The sequence below is a fragment of the Mus musculus genome, chromosome 2 (genome assembly GCF_000001635.26).
Source record: "Mus musculus strain C57BL/6J chromosome 2, GRCm38.p6 C57BL/6J".
Taxonomy (NCBI): Eukaryota; Metazoa; Chordata; class Mammalia; order Rodentia; family Muridae; genus Mus; species Mus musculus.
The window spans coordinates 148,582,280-148,592,659 of NC_000068.7; positions in this window are offsets into that span (position 1 = coordinate 148,582,280).

Genomic DNA, 10,380 nt, shown 5'->3' on the forward strand with positions numbered 1-10,380 from the left:
CTCTCTTGTTCAAAACAACATCTTGTTTCTGTCTTCCTGTGAGTTCCCTAGTCAGACATTACAATGAAAAGTCCCAAGTAGTAAGCTGTGGTTTGTGAGATCTAGGATGGGAATTATGACCAGCAATGAACTCTGTGTGGAGCTTTGTGGTCATATTTTAAAGACGCAAATAAAACAGCTTCATTTGTGTCCACATTCCTTTAGGGAACTGCAGTCAAGAGGAATTATGGTCAATTGTGTGTCACACAACCACACTGGGATCTGACTCACAGAGGTGCTTATATAATACTTGATGATTCTACAAATTAGATAGATAGATAGATAGATAGATAGATAGATAGATGATAGATAGATAGATAGATAGATAGATAGTGAGAGGAGAGAGAGAGAGAGATTCTTATGAAATCTTGAATCTTACCATTTAATCATAGGAGTTAATACTACTCCATCAGCATTGGAAATGCTCACAGGACAATCTGATGGAGGCAATTCCTCAATTGAGACTCTCTTTCCAGATATGTCTAGGTTTGCGTCAAGCTGACAAAAACTAACAGGTATACTTTGCTTAACCAAAATTAATTAATTGGCCAACATTTAATGGGCTGGTTCCTGGAGCTCTAGCCTCACTTTCCCCTAGGTACATGCACTGATCTGCAGGAGCCAGCCCAGCTGAGACTCTGGAAGCAGAGCGCTTGTGGTTTACAGGATGCTGAGACATTCCACCCAAGCACTCGTCTGTGGCTCTTGTTTGATGGCTTTGCTTTTGCTCTTTTCCTGATTTAGCACACCAGCAGGTGTTTGACGTCTGGGCACATCTCAGTAGTTCTTTCACCCAAACCACCATGTTCCTGGCCCTTTTTTGCCTCAAAATTGAAAACTAAATCAAAGAATTCTCCAAAGTTGGAGCAAATCAACTGTTTATAAAGCAAATTTGGTGTCACTAAAACAGCTCAGAAAGTGACAATGCCTATAATAAAACCAAGGCAACTTATGAGAGAAAGCATTTGACTTAGAGCTTGCTTATAGTTTCAGAGGGTTAGTGAATGACCATCATATTGTAGAACTCTGTGGTAGTTTGAATAGGAATGGTCCCCCTAGACTCATGTGTTTGAATTATTAGCTCATAGTGAGTGGCACTATTAGGAGGTCTGGCTTTGTTGGATTAGATGTGGCCTTGTTGAGGAAGTTTATCACTGTCAGTGTGGCCCAGCTAGTCTTGGAGCCCAAAGGCCACTGTAACCCTTGAACAGCTGAACTGACACCTCAAACTGGCCCTGTGACTATAACCGATATTCCATCAGGGTACCTGCCAAGAGGATGGCCCAAACCCATGGGGAAAGGAAGAAATGGCACTATAACACTGGGTGTCTGATCACCATGGCAACACTCCCACCAGTTTCTCCTGTGTAGACATAGAAGTCATCTTCCACATCCCCTTCACAGTCACTTCCTACCCACATCAAGTTAGTTTCAGAGGTACATTAGCAAACACACATGTAGCCATCATATCCATATATTCCCTTTCTTAGCCATCTTTCCCATCCAATCCTGTCTACACAAGGGAGTGACTTCCTACCAAAATCCCATGTATCCTGTCATTTAAAAGATCAAGGTAAAGGAGTGTCTTTATCTTTCCTCATTTGTATGTGCTGATTTGATGTTCAGGATACCGCCTTGTCCCTGCCAGCTCCTCCTTGTCTCAAATATCCATTCTGTCACCTCAACGGAAGCTCCTACTCTTATGCCACCAGCTGTGGCTAGTCTCTGTGACCACTCCATGCTCTTCTGCAGCTCACACCTCTTTCTGAGGTCACTGACTGAGGGGTTTTCCTGCCTAGAACCTCTAAGTTCTGGACACAGATCTAGGAGCTAGTGGATTTGAGGTCCAGTGAGTAGAGTGAACAGGGTCTAAAATGCCCAATAGGCAGTAGCCAGGGATATAGGGATGGATTAACTGGAAGGGTTTGGCCTGGATGCTTACCACCACCTTGGGTTTGTTGTACTTCAAATGCCCTCAAGGCCATGAAGAGTTTGAGTCAGTGGACAATAGAAGAGCCCATGTTGCCTTCAGGCTTCCAGACATGACTGACTTCACCCCTATATGCAGGAATGAAGGGAAGACCCTGGCACTGGAAGCGGCAGAGGAGCCTCTTTTAGGTATGCTGTCCTCAGATTCCCCAAAGGACTCTTGTCCACTTAGCTTCAGTGGTCAACTTGAAACAACCCATAGTAATTAAAGGAGTCTCAATTAGGGGATTGTCTTGATCTGATTGGCCAGTGGGCATGTCTGTCGGGCATTTTCTTTGTTGGTGGTTGATGTGGATGAGCCCAGCCCACTGTTATGATACATCTTGGGGCAGGCAGTTCTCCGTGTGTAAAAAGCTGGCTAAAAAAGCAGAGGGGAGCAAACCAGTAAGCAGTTCTCCTCCAAGATTTTTGCCCTGACTTCACTGGTGGATGGTGACTTGGAAGTTTAAGAAAAATAATCCTTAAACAATTTCCCAAGCAAATAGTCCCAAGAAATAAGCTGGAGTAGCCTTTCTGATATCACATAAAATTATTCAGCCAAAAGTTGTCAAAAAGGATAAAGAACAACGCTACATATTCATCAAAGGAAAAATCTCCCAAGAAGAACTCTCAAAATTCTGAACATCCGTGCTCCAAATGCAAGGGCACCCACATTTGTAAAAGAAACTTTACTAAATCTCAAAGCACACATTGCACCTCCCACAATAACAGTGGGAGACTTCAACACCCCACTCTCATCAATGGACAGATCATGGAAACAGAAACTAAACAGAGACACAGTGAAACAGAAGTTATGGACCAAATGGATTTAGAAGATATCGATAGAACATTTCATTATAAAATAAGAACACACATGGTATGTACTCATTGATAAGTGGATATTAGACAAAGAGTGTGAAATACCCACAATGCAACTCATGGACCACATGAAGCTCAGAGGAAGGAAGATCAAATTGTGGACTCTTCAGTCCTACTTAGAAGGGGGAACAAAATAATCAAGGGAAGTAGAGGGTGGGAGGGACTTGGGAGGAAGAGAAGTCGGGGAGGGGAAAAAGAGGAAGAATCAGGTGTGGGAGGAGAAGGGGGGAGATGTACAGAGGTCAGGAAATTGAACAGAGGTGTGTAGCAATGGGGGGGGGGGAGATGGGTAAATGGGGATAGCAACCAGAAAGTCCCAAATGCCAGGAAAGCATGAGCCTCCCAGGACCCCACAGGGATGACATGAACTGAAATACCCCACAAAGGGGAGGGAGGACCTGTCAAGACCATATCCAGATGTTAGGCATGGCACCCCGGTTGAGGGATGGGGCCACCCATCCATCTCCAAAAATTTTAACCCAGAAATGCTCCTGTCTAAAGGAAATACAGGGACAATGAGTGGAGAAGAGACTGAAGGAAAGGGCATACAGAGACTGCCCTAGCTATGGATCCATTCCACATGCAGACACCAAACCCAGACACAATTGCAGATGTCAAGAAATGGTTGTTGACAGGAGCCTGATACAGCTGTCTTCTGAGAGGCTTTGCCAATTCCTGACCAATACAGATGCGGATGTACACAGCCAAACATTGGAGTGAGTGCAGGGACCACAATGGGGAAGTTAGGGCAAGGACTGTAGAAGCTGAAGAGTTTTGCAACCTCATAGGAAGAACAAGAGTATCAACCAACCAGGACCCCCAAAGCTCACACAGACCAAAGAGTACAGAGGGGGTACCCATGACTCCAGCTGGATATGTAGCAGAGGTTTGCCTTATCTGGTATCACTGGGAGGGGAGTGTCTTGGTCCAGTGAAAGCTTGATGACCCAGGATAGGGAAATGCTAGGTTCACTGAGCAGGAAGGGGGTGTAGGGGGAGCACCCTCATAGAGGCAGTGGGAAGGAGGAGAGGATAGGGGATCTGTGGAGGGGAAACTAGGAATGGGGATAACATTTGAAATGTAAGTAAATAAAATAACCAATAAAAACACACACATGTGAAAAATAATCCTTTTCCTCCCCAATTTGCTTTTGGTTATGGAGTTTATTGCACAATGGAGAACAATCTAGAATAGAGCCCATGACCCCAACCCTTTCAGGCCAAGAGCCCCTCCCACAAGGACCAAATGCTCTACAATCAGTCCAAGTAACCAGGGCAATTTTTAGGTGATAACACCTGTTTAAAGTGTAGTAAACACTAGACATACTTGCACACACCTGTGACCCCAATATTCAAGAACCTGAAGCAGGAAGATTGAGTTTGAGACCACCTGAAGCCAACTTGGGCTTTGTAGCAAGACACTGTCTCAAAAAGAACAAAAAGAAAAAGTGCATTTATAACCTATACTTTTGTAAAAAAAATTTTTTTAATTAAACAGACACACACACACACACAGACACACACACACACACACACACACACACACACACACAAGAAGTTGGAAATGCCTATGATCCTGCTTTACTGTGACCTCATTCACCCACTAATCCTTCCATATTTTTCTTTCCCTCATGTAACCTACATGTGTAATTGCCTTCCACAAAATGTAAGCTCATGAGTAATGCTCTTTTTTGCTTCCTCTCTCGTTAGAAGCAGGATTTGACTATGTAATGCTGGATGACCTCAAATTTGGGGATCCTCCTGTGTCTGCTTCCCAAGTAGTAGAATCACAGGCTCTGAGCCTTTGAGCCACACACAGATCTAAAATAAGCTTTTGAGCTTGTATGTATGCTTCATACGCTCAGCAAGTGCTCTGCTGCTAAACCACACCCCCAGCCTTCTGCACTCTAATAATCTGTTTACTTAGTGATTTGTTTTCAGTACCTGAAAATACAGCAAGAGTCCTACCAGGGGAAAAGGATAGCCCCACACTCATGCATTCCCTGCCTCCTGTGACTTCCTGTTCCACTAAACATCTTCCACTAAACATCCACTAAACATCTTCATGCACGGCCCTCTATTCATCTGCTTCTTTAGAATGGATGCAGAGAAGTGGGCTCACTGAATCAAAGTGTGTGTCTTTTCTCAAAGTAGCTGTGTTTACTTGTTCTCTCCCAAGGAAAACAGCTGTTTCCCACACCTGCTCAGATCTGAAATCACCACACATTTTAATGCTTGCCAGCTGATAGCCCCAAGGTCTTACCTCATGGATGTTCCAGTATGGATTTCCCTGAACTCCGATTATGTTTGCATTGGCTGGGGAACTCCTTCCACTGTGAGCAACCTGGTCACTTCTCCCCCACTGTTGCTAATCCTTTTTTTTAACAGTAATTCAGAATTCCTTCATATAATCAACTTTTAAAGACAGATGTAAATATATATATATATATATTCTCCAAATTTTAACATGTCCCTGAAGATGATAGGAAACCTTTTATAGCAAGAAGGTTTTTGCCTTTTTCTCATTTTTTAAAATTAGCAAACACCATATTAAATATTATGACATTTTCAACCAAGTGTATTTTAGTAAATGTCCCTATCTCTGAGTCCCTGACTTGTTGCCTTAGTTTCTCTCCTGCTTTCAGGTCAGCCAAGTCCTTTTGTCCTCTCCCACTTTCTCTGTGGAGAAATTTACAGTTGAAAAAAATCCATTGTGTATGCGTATTGCATTTTCAGTATGTAGTCATCTGTTGACAGACATCTAGGGTGGTTCAATTCCTTGGTATCATAAATAGGGTAGTGATAAACATGGATGTGCAAGTGTCTCCATGATGGGATCTAGAGACCTTTTGTTTGTGTGTGTGTATGTATGTATTCACATATATATTGTTGGCACCAATGTTGTGTTTTTAAAAAGATAAAGTGTGTGTGTGTGGGGGGGGGGGGTATGATGAGGCATCGCTTCCCCCAGATGGACCAGCCACACGACGGTATACTGTAGAATAGTGTTTATTAAGGGCATGGGGAGGGGAGTTAAGAGGGTAGTAGAGGCAAAGAAAGACAACGAGAGAGTAGAGAAGTAGAGGAGTAAAGAAGAAGAGACCGACCATGAGCATGTAGAAAGAGAGTGGGGATGGGAATGGGAAGAGGGCAGGAGCAGGAAAGGAAGAGCAAGAGAGAGAAGAGGGGCCATGCAGCCCCTTTTATAGTGGGTCAGACCTACCTGGCTGTTGCCAGGTAACTGTGGGGTGGAGCTTAGACAGAAAGCTTATATATATATATATATATATATATATACACATATATATATTTCACATATATAATTCACACATATATAAACTTCATATTATATAATTCATATATAATATATATTATATATGTGATATATATACATATATATATATGAATGATCAGGAGTGGTACAGTTGGGTCATATTCAACTCTTAATATTTTGAGAAGCCTTCATACTGATTTACACAGTGTCTGTACTAGTTTGTATTCTCACTAGGAGTAGGTAGGTGTTCCTTCTCTGCATCCCTGCCAGCACTAGCTGTTAGATTTCTGGGTGATAGCCATTCTGACTAGGGTGAAGTATTACCTCAAGGTAGTTAAATTTGCATTACTTTGATGACTAGGGATGTTAAACACTTTGAAAAGTACTTGTTGGCCATTTGCTTTTCTTCTTTGGGGAACTGCCTGTTCATTTCATCAGATGGAGAAGATCTTCAAATTGCTTTTATGTAGTCAAAACCCTCAAGCCAGGCTTTGTGGTGCATATCTGTAATCACGGCATTGGAGAGGTAGAGACATGAGATTAAAAATTCAAGGACAATGTGAGCTGCACAACAAGAATCTGTCACACAGGGTGAGGGAACTACACTTCGATCTCTTGCTTAATAACTTTATGGGGTTTGTCTTATTCGTATCAATGTCCCATGTGTGCCAACTCTGATTTTGATTTTTATATCTATTGCTTTCTCAATGATAACTTCCAGAAGCGTTAATGACATTAAAGGGGATCTACTTTGCTTCCCTTCAAATGCATATCCAAATATCACTGCATCTAAATGTCATTATTGAATATTCCATCATCCCTAGTTCTCTGAAAGGCTGCCTTTTCCATATGCTTATGCATATGCTACAGTCACAGTCTGCTTGGTCTCTGTGAGAGGTCATTTCCTCTTCTTGGGTCACATCTTCCTTGCTCATGTGTGTCTTTGAGAGCCTTTCCACACATTCACTGTGGTACCTGATGAGCCTTGAGGATCTTAACAATAGTATGGGGAGGCTGAGGTAAGGAAGCACCTTCCTCCTGCTCCTGTTAGGAGGTTGAATTGGTGCTCTGACCACTGAGCTCATACAGCTGCTTTGTCATTTCTCCCTGCTCAGCAGAAGCGGGAAATGTAAAGCAGATTCAAATTCCACTTTGGAAACATACCACTTCTCACTAAGTAATCTTAGTGACATCACTACACACTTTCATAGATCATATTTAATTTCCCATGACTGATTCTTTTACATCTATATTTTTTTCTGGAAGAATGGATAAACTGCAATAATTAGAAAAATACAAGCATTATTTGCAGATATAAATTAAGTTGTAGAAAAATTATGAATATAACCACAAAAGACAAAATATAAATCTTATTAAATGCTAGAATTTCATGCAACTTAGACCACAATTTAAAGGAGAAGAACCTATATCGTATTACTAAACGACATAAAGGTAATATGGGAAGATTAGGAGGAATTTCACAGATCAGGTTTATAAAGCTGTGGCGATAGGCCCAGTGTTTAAATCTAGTGACTGATAGACTAGCAAATGCTTAGTTTAAAGCCCATGACTGATTCTTAGAAGGTCCACAGGGTCAAAATACATGGCCACTTGCATTGTGCTTGATATTCGATATTACCAGGGTTTGACAGAGGAGTCATATCCCCTCGAATCTCACCACCTGTAGAGAGCACACTTTCTCCTCCCAGTAAGAGACCCTCTGTTCCTTGTTCTTTTCTGTGTAGGGAAAGGACTTTGAAATCTAATGAAGGACTTGCAGGCTCTTGAGCTTGGCTCCCAGTTGATGGTGTCTTATAAACTGTTTAAGTAATAATTCTGTCATAAAATGAGTTCGGAGGAGGTGCCTTTACCTAAACATCTGTCACCAAACCCTTGATTGTGGTTTTGCTGGCCTAAAATTCCTCCTGTCCGTGGCTGTGCCAGCTTTAAGAACCAGCTGCATTTATCTGGCCACTTCTCTAAGCTACTCTTGCTCAAGCCTTTTGCTCCTCTGACTAACTTCAATCTCTTCTAAAATTTCAAACAATTTAATGAAGCATCAATTCCCTACCTGAGAGGATATTACATATAGAACTTAAAGAACCTTAAGAACTTTTGCTTAAAGCAGAAGCAGGGGTTCACACTCCTGCCCAATTGCCTGCAGAGCTAGAGTACTGTGGAAGCTGCCAAGAAGGTTCTCCATCTTGAAACATTAACAAATCCAGCAATAGACAGAAATCAGAATATCTTCTTCTGAGTTCTACGGGCTCTTGAATCCACATGGTGCAGAAGCATAGACTCAGGCATGCAACCATATACATAAAATAAATATTTATTTTTTAAGTGTATTTAGTATTTTACATATGTAAGTATTTTGATGGTATACGTCTTTGTACCATGTGCATACAGGGTCCACCGGGACTAGAAGATGCACATTTAATCACCTGGAACTGAGGTTACAGATGGTTGTGGGCCACCATACAGGTGCTGGGAGTCAAATTCAGGTTCTCCGGAAGAATAGCCAATACTCTCGATTTCTGAGACATCTGTCAAGTTCCATAAATAATTATTTGAAAAGAAAAGAAGTTGGAGGAAGCTTGAGAAGTGGCTCACTAATTAAGACCGTGCACTGCTGAGGTACTGAGTAGGCACAGGTGGACATAGTGCAAAGGAGGTGACCTGCAAGAAAGACCCTTGGAGTGGATGAGACCAACCAGGATATGGAGACAGGCAGCCCCAGAGACGGTAAACCCAAAGAAATGTCCAGGAAAGTCATTGTGAAGTCCTATAGAACTTGAAGGGGTCAGGTCATACTGACTGCAGCATATAGCAAGTGAAACATACCTACTATCCCGACAGGCCCAGCCTTTCATTCCACCGAAGACCCAGAGCAGCCTGAATTGCAAGTCCAGAAGAGAAACACAGGATAACACCTTTCCAGAGTGTCGGAGAGCAGTAGGTCCTTCGCAGGAAAAAGACCCTTGGAAACTCAATATCTCTGCTATCACAGGGTCTAAACAGTAAGAACTCTCGTCAGAGTGTTTTGACTCAGTGGACTTAGAGTGCCTCCCCACACTAAGCAGCCAGGGACATCTTTCTACTTTACCTATGACACACAAAAGTGTGTGTGAGACAGGCATATGGCTTTGTTGTTTCCAACATTTTCAGTCACCCTGTCATTGAATAAGAACTCTTTAGAATTCTCCATGAATGTCATTTAAGTCCATCTTTAAGGCCTGTGACATTCCAGAATTATCTATTTCATCTTGATGATTCATTTGACTTTTTTTTTTTTTTTTTGATTTTTCAAAACAGGGTTTCTCTGTGTAGCCCTGGCTCTCCTGGAACTCACTCTGTAGCCCAGGCTGGCTTCGAACTCAGAAATCCACCTGCCCCTGCCTCCCAAGTGCTGGGATTAAAGACACGCACCACCACTGCCTGGCTCATTTGACTTTTTAAAAAAGATTTATTTACTTATTTTATGTATATGAGCACACCATTGCTCTCTTCAAACACACCTGAAGAGGGCATCAGATTCCATTTGAGATGGTTGTGAGCCACCATGTGGTTGCTGGGAATTGAACTCAGGATCTCTGGAAGAGCAGTCAGTGCTCTTAACCGCTGAACCATCTCTCCAGTCCCCTCAATTGACTTTTTATAAATCACTGTTGAGTAGTAGGCCAAGAAGAACCATCAATCAGAAAGAAAGTTCCATGAAAACAAGACTCCAGCTCTGTTGACATTAGTCTTGAGTACAGATTAGACACAGATGAGATGCCTTCAGAGGATTAGAGTGAGATAGATACAAGACCTAAACTGTGTGCCTGAAAACAGCCTTATGATAATTTTTTTCTGGGTTGCCAGTGGGCAAAAAATAGCTCATTGGTTTGTTTCTTATTAACTTGGTTCTTTGTAAAAGTAGAGAATGCTATTGACAGAAGGTCAATAGTTTTATATAGCTAAACTGTATCTAATGTTTTTTTTTTTAAAAAATAGATTCTGAAATATCACATATAAAGTTGCTTTTGCTAGGTCTCACCCCATGTAATATTTTCATGGGTGGCCAGACAAGATAGTTGACCTATCTATGGAAAGAAAAGGCTGGTTGGGGGAGTCAATATCACAAAGGTCTTCACTAACTGGGAAGAGTGGCAAGCAAACAAGAGAATGTTTGATGGAGCCTAGAAGCCAGGGGATAAGGGTTGAAGCAGCAGTGATATG